The 8,460-nt window shown below is 48.3% G+C and overlaps 1 long non-coding RNA gene across 1 annotated transcript in view; it reads right to left on the bottom strand.

The window, feature by feature from the left end:
* The window catches only part of LOC123521176, a 137,693-nt gene extending 132,374 nt beyond the window's left edge, over window positions 1-5,319 (bottom strand). Inside the window, exon 1 of the long non-coding RNA XR_006679646.1 lies at window positions 5,245-5,319. This is a non-coding gene — a long non-coding RNA (uncharacterized LOC123521176). The remainder of the gene's footprint in view (window positions 1-5,244) is intronic.
* Between the last annotated feature and the right edge of the window lie 3,141 nt (window positions 5,320-8,460).

Raw genomic sequence — 8,460 nt, 5'->3', positions numbered from 1 at the left:
GAGAGAGAGAGAGAGAGAGAGAGAGAGAGAGAGAGAAACAGAGACACAGAAAGAAAAGACCAGTTCCCTTGATGTTTGCCTTCAAACACTCTGGGAATCTCCATGGACCCATGGGACCATAGGTAGAGAGGATAGTTCATGAGGAGGCCTACGTAGGGGTTTGGAGACCCAGTCTCGTGCCATCTTTGCCAGTCAATAAATATGACACGCAACACACCCCTCTCTCTCCAGAACGCAAGTGTCCACATCGACAAGCAGAGAGTAGATGACAGTACGAATCAGCTGCTCACTGAAAGGTCAGTGGCATCTACCCACCAGCCACTGAGGAAGAAAGATGGAGTGGTCTGCTCCCGTAAAGATCCAAACTAAACTCAGTGCGATCGAGTCAATGCTGACTCATACGCTCCAAGAGCTCTGAAAGTTCAAGTCTCCCTCCAGGGACGAGCAAGTCTCCCTGGGCCTTGAGCCAGTCACCAAGGCTCTCTGTAAACTGTGAACTGAGTGTGAACAGGTTTGGGATAAGGAAAAATGTTTGTCGCTGCCACCACCACCATGCCCCCAAATTGGAATTATCCTGGAGTAAAGATTTTGTAGTACACATTTTTCCCACTAGGCGAATATCAAGCAACTTGCTCTGAGTTACTGCACCCAGTGGCATCACCTGGGAAGGTTCTCTGTGGTCACAGTGAACTTTTTCATAAAAACAGTTTTGCTTAAACTTTGTGTTTTTGTGATGGCCGAGTTCAGAGAACAGCGTGTGGCTCTGACGTTTTGTTTCCTGCTCAGGAAAAATGCCGAAGAAACTGTTGTGATGTTGAACACAGCTTACAAGGACAGCGCTATGGGAAAAACTCAAGTGTACAAGTGGTTTTCTTGTTTCAGAAAGGGTGAAATGTCGATTGATATCGAACCTCATTTTGAACATTTGTCAACTTCCTGAATGGATGAAAATGTCAACTCCTAGTGAATTTGGAGCTCATTTCACCAGGTCAGACTGTTGATCAAGCTTTCTATTTAGAGGTTCTGAAAAGATTGCATAACAGTGTGGCAAAAAAGGCCTGATTTGTGGCAGATGGGGGACTGGATTTGCCACTACAACAATGTACTGTACTTGCTCCCACAGACATCTCAGTGAACCAGTTTTGGGCAAAAAACAGCATGCCTCTCTTGCTCCGCACACCTTACTCACCTGACCTCACTCCATGCAATTTCTTTTTGTTTCCGTGAATGAAGAGGGACATGAAAGGACAGTGATTTGACGACACAGAAGAAGTGAAGAGAAACTCAAGGGAGGCACAGTCAGCCATCCAAACAGATAAGTTTGAAACATGTTTCCAGGAATGGGATCGCAGATTTGACAAATATAGTAAATGTAATAGACAGTACTTTGAAGGTGATAAGGTTGTTTTGTAAAAAAAAAATTTTAATATGTAGCTTTGAAAAACAAATTCCAGTTTTTGGGGGGTCACCCCCTCATGTATTCAGAACGGTGCCAGCACCAGCACCCACAATGGCTGTGATTGGAAGGCCTGCCTGGAACTGTTCCCTCTTACTTCTGCTAATGAATGAATAAACAATTCAGAGTTCTAATGTTCCACGGGCAGGGCTGCAGGACAGGACGGGGTATAGCTGGCCCCGTGAATTTCTGAGACTAGGACTGTTTATGGGAGTAGAAATCTCTGTCTTTCTTGCTGTGGTTAAGATCACAACCTTGGGAACCCTCTGGGGCAGCTCTGCCCTGTCCTGTAGGACTCTCTGAGTCAGCATTGACTCTAACTAAGGCAATGGGGCTTATCGTCCCAGCTGGAAAAAAACAAAACCGTGAAAGGCATAGGAACTCCCTTCCTTTCCATACCCTGGTGGCATAGTGGTTACGTGTTGGGCTGCTCACCATAAGGTCAACAGTTCAGAACCACCAACCACTCTGAGGGAGAAAGACGAGGTTTTCTACTCTTGTAAAAAGTCAGAGTCTCGGAAAGACACAGTGGCAGTTCTACCCTGTCCTGTAGGGTTGTCACGAGCAGAATCAACTACATGGCCGAAGACCTTTCCTCCATCAAAGGAAGGATGAGCCTACTAGTGACAGTGGAGTTGGCCCAGACTCATGGTAGCCTCGTGTGCAACAAGGTGATCTGCACAGATACTATGGGCTGATTTTTCAGATGTAGATTGCCAGGCCTCTCTTCCTAGTCCAGCTTAGTTGGAAGTCCCCTGAATCTTGCTCAGCATGACAGCAACACCCAAGGTCCATTGGCAGATGGGTGGTGGGTGTGCACTGGCCAGGGATGGAGCCTGGGCCTCCTGCAGGGAAGGCAAGAAATCCACCACTGAACTCCTGACGAAGCACAGCTTGGCCATGTGGCTGTCACTGCCTCTGTGTCCTGCTCTTTGCCACCCGCCCGCCCGCATGGCCCAGGGCTGAGCAGGGATGGTCGGCCCACACAGAACCAGCAGGATTGCTGGCTCCAGACATCTCTGCACTGCCTTAGCATGCAGGTTCACATGAACAGAGCTCACTGATTCTTGGCCACCCAGCCTGACCTTCTACCGCAAGCCGTGATAAACAAGTGTGATTGTGCTTCCTAAGGCACAGCCCTTCACAGCTGGGGTCCACCTGGGGTCTACACACCCCTGTGAACAGCTCATTCTTCTCTGTCCCCTGTCAGCGGTAGGCGCAGAGCACCAGTCCTTTTGGGGGAGGGCCAGGCAAGCACTGCAGGGTCGCCCTGGGCTTAGGCTTGGGGCGACATCGTGCCCTCACAGTCATGCCTTGATGGGGCTGGGACAGCCAGCTGGATCAGAGAGCCAGCTGGGAGTCTGGATTCCGAGACCCTGGAAAAGCCGATTCACTGCTCTGAGCCATCGTCTTCTGCTCTAAGACTGGGCACACACCGTGAGTGCAGACAGGGACTTATGACGCCCACACACCAGACATGGTGCATTTCCAATGTTAGGGGTCCTTTCGTCTCACAGAGCTTTTTGACCCCAGAAAAGTTCTAGATGGGTTGACCTAGATACCTGTTGTCCAGCAGCTTCACATCTCAGGGACCAGAGCGCTCTCCACTTCTGGTGGAATGTGCCAGGAGGACATGAGGCTTGCCTTCCCCCACCGCTATCCAGGACTGACTCGGGGCTCTGTGCAAACAATCACTGCTTCGGGGAAGGAGACCTGGCTTTTCTTTGCCCTTTCCTCAACGGTAGCAGAATTCTGAGTTTAAATACAGCAGACCCAATCCTTAGCCGGGGCAATAACCTTTAAGCCAATCTGGAAGTCTGCCACATCTTTCTAGGAAGATGGAAGGCTACCTCCTCAATGCCCTGGATCTTCAAGGGTGGCAGGCCCACCCAGAAGCTCCCTTCGTTGACTCCCATAACACCCACTCCCATGGCACCCTGAGGGTCGTGATGCAAATGAGCCCCGTGTAAACCCTCCAGGAAGCACTGTGTTCTTCACTGTCCCAACTCACGGGGACCCGACTGGACTGAGGCACTGCCCGCTGGGTTTCCGCTACTCTCCGTCGGGCCGGAAGCCGAGAGCTTCGTCCTTCTCCCTCAGAGCATCTGCTGGTTTCCAATGTTGGGGCCTGTGGTTAGTGGCCCAAAGTGCAAGCCCCGCCCCCCAGGGCTCCTACAATCTAAGACGTGGCCCTCTGAATGAGAGCGCACACCAAACGTTCTTCCGTTCCTGCCTGGTACCCAACAAAAGCATCGAGAAGGCAGCAGGCAGAGGAGCGGCCAATACCTACTGGTCCATGCAAAGCCCCTCCAGTCCCAAGACCACTCCACCCTCCATTGAGGCACCTCGTCCAAGGGCACCTAACAAGCCAGTGACCCAGCTGCCACTGAAAGCCAGCTCAAGGCAGAGTGGTGCAGGGCGTGGCGGGCGGAAGAGCCTCTGATTGACAACGGGCCTCAATGGGAAATCACGGCCGCATCAAGGCCTTTGTGCGGGAGCACACTTGGAGAGGCCACGGTGAATGGGCGCTTGGCGCCCCACGCATTCGCATCGCCAGCACAAAGACCCGTCAGAGGCGCACGCACAAAGCTGAATCACTGGTGAATGGGGAAAATTTAAGGCATCAATTCCACGCTTCCTGTTCACAGGCTCGGCGTAATTGAGACCCATTTGCTCGCAGAGAGGAGCTGGAGATGAGCTGAAGTCACATTTGCAGGCAGTCTCAGGAACCTCTTTATTGGGTCCTCGGCGGAGCCATGGCAATAAAGATATCTAAATGGGTCCTATTTATATCCTGCAGGCAGTTCCTCCAATCTGTACCAGCACCAGCATCCTCCAGTCATGGTCTGGGGGAAGCTCTTGGCTGGTCTTTGAGGACGGCGTGGGGGGAACTTGGGGGAGTCTTTTGATAGGGATGGCAGGGTGGGAGCGAGAAGTGCGTGGCTATCCAAAGGGGCTGTATCAAACACTGACGGGCTAATGGCTGCACGTAGTGGGCGCGGTATTGGATGTCAGTGCCTCATGATGCTGATTGAATCTGTTGGGCTGAATGTCTGTGGCTTTGGGGAGGAGAGACAGGAGGGCCTGCTGGAGCTGTTGATCACTCTGTCTTTAGCCAAACTTCATTTACAATTTCACCGAGTTTTCTAAATGGTGCCGAGGGAAGGTGTCAGGGGTTTCACGACTCATTTGTAACCAAATCTAAAACAAACAGGAAAATCAGCTCCCCCTTTCTCCCCTCTCATCTTCACTCTCATGATTCAGAGAAAGAAAGGAGCTGGATCAAGAGTGGATGGTAGCAACTGGCCGTAAGGGGTTGATTGTACACCCGGACCCATTCTAAGCACAAGAGACAGAGGTAGTACCCCCTTAACAGAATGGGCAAACTGAGGCCTGAGGCAACTGGGAATGTTAAGCTGGAATCTCTAGAGAAGCAGACCGAGCGACTTCTCCGTGTGTACGTTACAGAAAGAGATTTATGTCAACGCCGTAGAAGGTGCAAAAGTGGGTAAGTCTGATCTGGTTCAAGCCCGGAGGTCAGATGTTAGCTAGGGGCTTCCCCTGACTAGCTGGTAGGATCAAACTGCTGGCCTCAAAGTCAGCAGCCCAACGGGCCGCCCACTACACCACCAGAGTGCCAATGCATTTAGTTAGTCGAGCACAGGCCCATTGACTCCGCAACTCATTCTGTTCACCGACGAGCTCAGACAGTAAATCTGGAGAGAAGAGGAACAGGCGCTGTATAGTCTGCCTGGGGATGCACTCTGCCCATGATCCTTCCTGCTTACCTGTGCTCTGGGAACATCTGAAGGGTGGATGCAGATGGGAGGTCACGCTGCTCCATATATTTCCCCTTCTGTGTTAGACAGGGTTCTCTGTTGAAACAAAACCAGAATGGTAATAATTTTATGTATATTTATACAGATAGATAGATATATAACATAAGAAATAAACAGTTAAATTATAAAGCAGTACAAATGGCTCAATGCAACTCACTCCCGTGAGACAGTTATAAGACACTGGCAGTCCTTCATGTCTTGAGGGCTGCCGGGTAGTCCTCTGTAAAGCAATTCAGGCTATCCGGGCACAGGCAGCAAAAAGCAAGGCAGGTCACCAAGAGTCAGCCAGATGACAGGGTCCAACAGTCCCCAGCTCAAGAGATGTAAATTCCAATGGTGTGGTGAAGCAAGTCTTGAAGGAACCTCAAATTACAGCGACACAGTCCACAGGTTAGGTGTCCCACAGGTAGTGTATCTTGCAAATTGAGGCAATGAACAAGCAAGGCAGCCGCACACTGGTCCAATGATCAAAAAGAAACAGACAAAAAAGGCAAGGCTCACCGAGCCATTTATCTCTCCACTCTTCAGTTAATCCCACGTGTGTTTATTGGCCAGGTTGGCACAATAAACTAACTACCTCACCTTCCAAAAAACAAAACAAACTCAATGCCACACTGTTAGTCTGGGTAGACTGGAGGAACAAATCCAGGGACACTCATATGGGTCTAAGAAAGAGCTTTATAAATAAGAGTAGTTGAATATTGAGAAGACATCCCAACCCAGTCCAGATTAAGTCCATAAATCTGATATTAGCTCATCGGTCTAATACCAATTTATAAAGTCCTCTTCAGACTCACATGCAATGATGCTGAATACAGGAAGATCACAGGCCAATGGGTGGGAAGTCTTGTGAATCCAGTGGCGTTATAAGCATCTCAATGCTAGTAACCACTGAATCAATGCCAACTCATGGTGACTCTATAGGACAGAGTAGAACTGCTCCTGTGAGTTTCTGAAACTGTAACTCTTGCAGGAGTACAGAGCCCTGTACAGAGCAATTAGTGGTTTCAAACTGCTGACCTTGCAGTTAGCAGCCCATCAGGCAGAAAAATGCAGACCCAGAGATATTCAAGTGACCTTTGTTGAATGACTTGATAGAGAAAGCAGTTCCCACAGTGGGGAAGAAGTAGGTGTCACTGTCATCTCTGGCTAAGAGCCCAACACGCATGTACTTGTCCCTGTCACCCTGATTCTTGGGGAGACACAACTGTTCTGATGATCTGTAGTTGAAGGTGTTACAACTAAAATCCTGCAAGGGAAAAGGACTGCTATAGGGTTTCAAGACAATGGATGTTTAACTGATGGGAAGGGCCCTTTATGCCCATCCCAACCCCCACCACCCCCTCAAAAAAGCCATGAAAAAAGTTCTGCTGGGCAGAGCTTCTGTAGGACACAATTTTCCTGATAGGCGAGCATCGAGCAAATCTCCGATTTAGTGTACCCAGTGGCATCACTTGGGAGGGTTCTCTCTGGTCACAGTGAATTTTTTTGTAAAACCAGTTATGCTTGAATCTTGTTTTTTGTGATGGCCAATTTAAGAGAACAGTGTGGAGCTGTGAAATTTTGTTTCCTGCTTGGGAAAAAGGCCACAGAAACTGTTGTGATGTTGAACACAGCTTACAAGGACAGCACTATGCGAAAAACTCAAGTGCATGAGTGATTTTCTCATTTCAAAAAAGGTGAAATGACAAACCTCACTCTGGACATCTGTCAACTTCCCAAATGGATGAAAATGTGGACCAAATTCGTGCACTTGTGCTCAAAGACCAACAAAAACCATTGAAGAGATAGGGAAGTTATCTGGACTGTCTTGGAGCTTGGTTCAGCAAAACTTGATGGAAGATTTGGGACTGAGAAGGATTGTTGGAAAATTTGTGCCTTGGGTTCTGATTGACAAGGAAAAAGTGTCAAGTGGAAACATGCCCAGACTTTTTTCCCAAGGTCATTACTGGTGACAAGACATGGTGCTATTCTTACAACCCCGAAAACAAGCATCAATCAAGCTAGTTGAAGACGCCATCGTCACCTTTTCCCCCAAAAGCTCATCAAATGAAATCGAAGATCAAGGAAATGCTCCTTTTTTTTTTTTTTTGCTTTTGTTTTTAATGTGAGGGGGATAGAGCATTTGGAGCTTGTTCCACCAGGTCAGACTGCTAATCAAGCTTTCTATTTAGAAGTTCTGAAAAGATTGCATAACAATGTGCAACATAAAAGGCCTGATAGGTGGTAGATGGGGGACTGGTTTTGCCACCATGACAGTGTACCTGTTCACAAAGCCATCTCAGTGTGCCAGTTTGGGGCAAGGAAACAGCATGCCTTTCTTGCCCCATACACTTTACTCAACTGACCTCACTCAATGTGACTTCTCTTTGTTTCCTTGAATAAAGAGGGGCATGAAAGGACAGTGATTTGATGAAGTAGAAGAGGTGAAGAAAAAAATGAGGGAGGTGCTGTCAACCACCCAAACAGATGAGTTTGAAAAATGTTTCCAAGAATAGAAGCACAGATTTGACAAATTTATTAAGCATAATGGAGAGGACATTGAAGGTGATAAGGGTGTTTTGTAAAAACAAAAAAATATATATTTAAATACATAGCTTTAAAAACAAAATAGAGTATTAAGGCAGAAGGTGGACATTGGGCCTCTACTCAAGTACTCCCTCAATGCAAGAACACTTTGTCATAATTACCCAGCATTCTGTGATGTTCACCTTCCCTACACAATCGTTGAAGACATATGGGTGCATAATCAAGTGTGGTGAAGAAAGTTTATGGTGCCCGACTATCAAAAGATATAGCATCTGGGGTTCTTAAAGGCTTGAAGATAAACAAGCAGTCTTCTAGCTGAGAAACAACAAAGCCCACATGGAAGAAGCATACCAGTCTGTGTGTTCATGAGCTCAGGTATGGGCTCAGGTATCAGGCATCAAAGACCCAGAAGAAAAAATCATATCAATGTGAAGGAGGGGGAGTGCAGAGTGGAGACCCAAAGTCCATCTGCAGACAATTGGACATCCCCTTACAGAAGGGTCATAAGGAAGTGATGAGTCGGTCAGGGTAGCCTGTGCGACCCCTCACTTGACAGCCCCAGACCTTGGCCGTTTAAGCCGTTTGAGTTTGGCCCCCCTGGCCAGCCTCACCCATTCAAAGGTGGAGCCCAACTTG

Source organism: Echinops telfairi, unplaced genomic scaffold, assembly GCF_000313985.2.
Source record: "Echinops telfairi isolate 266 unplaced genomic scaffold, ASM31398v2 ScPeMD7_7475;HRSCAF=8513, whole genome shotgun sequence".
Taxonomy (NCBI): Eukaryota; Metazoa; Chordata; class Mammalia; order Afrosoricida; family Tenrecidae; genus Echinops; species Echinops telfairi.
This window is presented reverse-complemented; position numbering and strand designations above follow the sequence as displayed.